Here is a 4,871-nt window from a genome sequence, read left to right as displayed (position 1 = left end):
GGCAGAAATTGAACGATTTGCAGGCATAGATGTAGAAGGGACAACTACAGATTCTAGAGAATGAATAGGGGGTGTAGAGGTAGGGGGATAATAGGTATCCCTAAAAGAAAGCATTTACTAGACAAAGGAATACAGGTAGATGAGGCAAATATCAAATGTGGTGTTCTTTACTGAAAACAACAAATATGACATTATTTTGATTTGATGATTGCACACTATGCATACTTTGAAAAATCCCCAAAAATATACAGCAATTAAATATAAATTAGAAATTATACCTCTCTGGGCTCGGACCTAGTTGGCGGCATAATGGCTAAACTCACCAAGAAGGTTGGCATTGTTGGTAAATACGGGACCCGCTATGGTGCCTCTCTCTGGAAAACGGTGAAATCAGCCAGCACGCCAAGTACACCTGCTCCTTCTGTGGCAAAACTAAGATGAAGAGACAGGCTGTGGGGATCTGGCACTGTGGTTCCTGCATGAACACAGTAGCTGGTGGTGCCTGGACCTACAACACCACTTTTGCTGTCACAGTGAAGTCTGCCATCAGAAGACTGAAGGAATTGAAAGAACAGTAGAAGCTCCATAGACATTTGCAATATCACTAGCCTACAATAAATGGGTTAATTTATGTACCAAACAAACAAAAAAAAGAAATTATAAAATGACAGGAAATAGAAAAAAATTAGCAAGGAAATGAATTAGAATGCATACATGATAAGAAATATAAGGGGACTTTGAAAATTGTGCAGAGGAGGCCATCAGTTGGCAAGGTGATTTAGGCACTGCATTTAGTTTAAGGCACTTGACTCCCACATAGTAGACCATGGCTCAAGTCATGGACCCAGAGGCTTGAAAATCATGTCAGACATGTATGCATGCCCAAAATTCCAAGAGAAGAATAGAGGAGAAAGAATCCCATCTGAGGGCTGATTTCTCATTCTCTCTCTCTCTCTGTCTCTCTTTCTAGTGAGTGCACATGCTCCATGCCAAAAACTTAGAAAACAAAAACAAAAGCAAACAAAGAAAAAACATGTGCAGAAAATGGGATTAAAGTATGAGTTTACTTTGGTGCAAAATAAAAATCTTGAAATACGTGCATATTTTGTACATACGTAGTACACATTTATATGAATTTTGAAGACTCCTTATAGAGAAAGGGCTTTCACAGAAACACGCTCTGACATATTTGAAGAGATTTTTCTGTCTAGATTATAATATTTTTATAAAATATGAGCACCAGTCTGGCTCCACTTAGTAGTTAAGGGAGCAGTATCCCAAATGTCTGTCAGTGGTTCACCAGTCTTAGCACCTTGAGCAACACATAAGGCATCTGTGCATACAAGCCCCCAATTCCAAGAGGATGGAAAAATGTAAGAGAAATGATTGAAATATAGCCATATCTCATTAGAGGATGCCCCCCTCCATCTCTCTGTCTCTCTCTGGCAGCCACACATGCCCTCTAGCAATTAAGAAAAAATTATTAGTACCTATTTGTTTTCCTCTCAAAATAATAAAAAAAGAGCAAAATGTTTCTTTCCTCAAGTGAAATGGATTATTCCAGAGTGATGCTGTGTAGGAAACTAGTCTGATGCACAATGATGTGAACGTAATGCCAGTGAACTTCACACTTCGAAATAGTTACGATGGGGCCACCTCCATGGTCTGGATCACACATGGCCAATCACATTTCAAATCCCAGCTTGAAACACCCACCAGGTGAGATGGAGCTGTGGAGAAGGGATTGTAGATGATCATTTCCCACTGGTGGGTACTTTCTTCCTGAATCTCTGCCTCTCTCTGGTAAGTGCATGGGCCCTCTGGTAAATTAAAAAAACAAACAAAAAAACTGGTTAAGATGATTAAAAAAAATAAGGAAACTGCACTGAGATTCTTAACAGTTGTTGTTCCCTCTACTTATATATTAGTTCTTTCCATTTTTAAAGTCAAAGACCAGAAGTTAGCATAATGGCTATGTCACTGGACTCCCATGTAGTCAATGGCAGTTCGAGTCCTGGACCCGGTGGCTTAAACTCACGCTGGGCGCGTGTGCATGCTTGCCCAAGATCCCGAGAGGAGAATGGAGGAGAAGGGATTGTGGCGTGACCATCCCCCCTGGGGGGTGATTTCTTGCTTTCTATCTCTCTGTCTCTCTCTGTCTCTGTCTGGCGAGCACACGTGCCCTATTAGCAAAAACCTCTCCAAAAAAAAAAAAAAAAGAAATTAAAAAAAATAGTCAGATCATAACTAATAAGGAGGAATCCAAGTTCTAGTCCAAATTGACCTATAATACACTGTTTATTACCCTGGAAAAGTTACTTATATTCTTGAAGTCTGTATTTTCAAGGCTGAATTATTAATACCCTTAATAATAATTTAAAGTTTCTTTTAATGTAGTTTAATTTGAAGTGATAGCACCTTTAGTAGATACTTATTTTTTGTTCCTGCCCAGAATTCATCAATTTTTCTGATTACCGGATCCACTTTTATCTGAAGAACCACCTCTCACTTTACTATCACAACGCTCTGCTAGAATAGTTCACTTTATCCCTCGGAAATGTCTCAGAGGTAGAAAATTGATTACTGAGTAGAACATTCTCCTGTTCACACTGATTGTTCAATGATAGGTGCAAGACACAATCCAAGTAAATGAGAAACAAAAACCATGGTAGTGTGATGTTAGAGTTTCTGGGAACTACTGCATTAAACCAACTGAGTACAGGAGAGACACAACATAGCCTGGCATAATCATTCGAATTCTGACCCAGCCAGACTACTCTGATAGGTCCTGGAAGCTTCATCCTGGTTTCAGGTAGACTTAAATCCTAGTAAAATTTACAAGTGAACCCTTTAACAGAGATGTTATCTTTTGCTGTGAGACCCAGATTGTCTTCTGTGACACTGATGCCAGAGTGTGGGGTGTCTGTCAGGGGCCATATTACACAGGTAACCTTAATTTTCTTGGTCAGAGCAGACGGAAACAAGGATATTTTTCTAGTTAAGAATTTGAACTAAGAGACAAAGACACTTTGGTACTCTACTGTTCTATACTAGAGCTAAGCAGTTACAACAAATAGAGATGTGGCACAGCTAAAATTGTCATAAAGCAGAAGTTACAAACCATATGGAAGAAAGCTATCTACAGACAAAAGAATAGGAAACAGACACGTAGAAAAAGTAAAACGGAATCTTTGGATTCTAGAAAAAGAAAGATGCAGAAAGGGTCCATGTAATGACTTTCCTCTTGTGAAATGTAATTGTCCTGAACTTCCTAAATTCCAAAAGTACCTCCCCACTTACCCTTTATATGTTTGCTGAAGGCTATAAGCTAAATTGGAAGGTTTTTTTTGTTTTATTAATTAAAAACTTGATTTAGATAAACTTTCTGATAACAAATATAAAAAATAAATGTATCAGAGACTGATGTATCTTGGTGAGTTCCTTGACAGTCCTAAAGGGAAAAATAACATTAACAGAATTATAAAGAGCTTAGTGGAAAGTCTTAAAGTCATAGCAATGATGTTTTTTATTTTTTTTTCCTTTTTTTTGGAGAGGTGTTTTTTGTTTGTTTGTTTGTTTGTTTGTTTTTGCAATAGGGCGCGTGTGCTCTCCAGAAAGACACAGAGAGAAAGAAAGCGAGAAATCACTCCCCGGGGGGGATGGCCATGCCACAATCTCTTCTCCTCCATTCTCATCTCGGGATCTTGGGCAAACACGCACACGTGCCCAGTGTGAGTTTAAGCCACCGGGTCCGGGACTCGAACCGTGGTCAACTAGATGGGAGTCCAGCGACATAGCCATTACACCAGCTTCTGGTCCCAGCAATGATGGTTTGAAATGAGTGAAAAAAACAAACAAAAATTAGTATTTACTTTGCCTATAACATTTCATATGATCTTATTTAATCCTCATAACTGCAAGACGTATGTATTCTGATCCTCATTGATACAGATGAGAAACTAAGATCTGGAGGGGCTTCATAACCTGTACAGAGGAGAATGGTAAAGTAAGAATTTCTCCCTTAACCTACGTGGAAAAATACTCTATACCTTTATATCTTTTGTTGTTGCTGTTTTTGTTTTCCATCTGGCTTTTATGATAAAAATTTGGAATCTGCATATATCTAAGCATCTTTGTTGGGGAAGATATTTTGTGATTTTTGTTACTTGACCAGTAATTATGTACATTTCAGGAAGAAGAAGCAATGCAAAAGCTTTTAGATGTGCAGTGGCCCCTATTTGAGAGAGCTTTACACAATTCTGTTCTTAGAATGTAAGGTTTAAAATGAGGAATGACTACAATGAAGCTGGAGAAGTAGAGGTCAGTTCATAGATACTATCTATCTACACACCGAATCTTATTTTTATATATACATGGGCTTTAAGGGCATAGACTGAAATACTGGAGATAAAGATAAAATCTTTACAAGTAAGTCCAGGCTTTTTATGGTAAATATTTTGTGTACTTTGAATAAATTTCTTAACAAGTTTACAAGATGAGATTGCTGACAGAACAAAGGTCCACCTGATGAGCACATATGAAAATACCCTGCTGCTAAGACCCAGGGAACCTGGGCATTCAATTCCCCGTCAGTCTGCAAGCGGATTCCTTGGGCACCACCTCTCTAGACACTTGCCGGTGTGTAGATGGATGGTGTTAATTTCAGATTGGGAAATCTGGTAATGCTGCCCTGAACTCTGCAAACAAGGTCAGACATTTGTTCAAGCTGTTGCCCTCCAGGAAAATATGTGCTTGTTTATTCTGTCTGTAGTGTTCTCCTTTTGTATTTTGTCCAAAGATTGCTCTAATGAGATTTTATATGTAGTGGAGAACACAATAAACATTCCAATGTTTTAATGTCCTAAGTTTTC

General features: G+C 38.5%; 1 pseudogene; it reads left to right on the top strand.

Moving 5' to 3' along the window:
* Positions 1–309: 309 nt before the first annotated feature.
* On the top strand, positions 310–578 carry LOC106736365 (60S ribosomal protein L37a-like; annotated as a pseudogene).
* Positions 579–4,871: the final 4,293 nt, after the last annotated feature.

The sequence above is a fragment of the Tupaia chinensis genome, unplaced genomic scaffold (genome assembly GCF_000334495.1).
Source record: "Tupaia chinensis unplaced genomic scaffold, TupChi_1.0 Scaffold139341_1, whole genome shotgun sequence".
NCBI classification, from domain to species: Eukaryota; Metazoa; Chordata; class Mammalia; order Scandentia; family Tupaiidae; genus Tupaia; species Tupaia belangeri.
The sequence above is the reverse complement of the archived record's forward strand: the minus strand, read 5'-3'. Positions and strand labels throughout refer to the sequence as shown.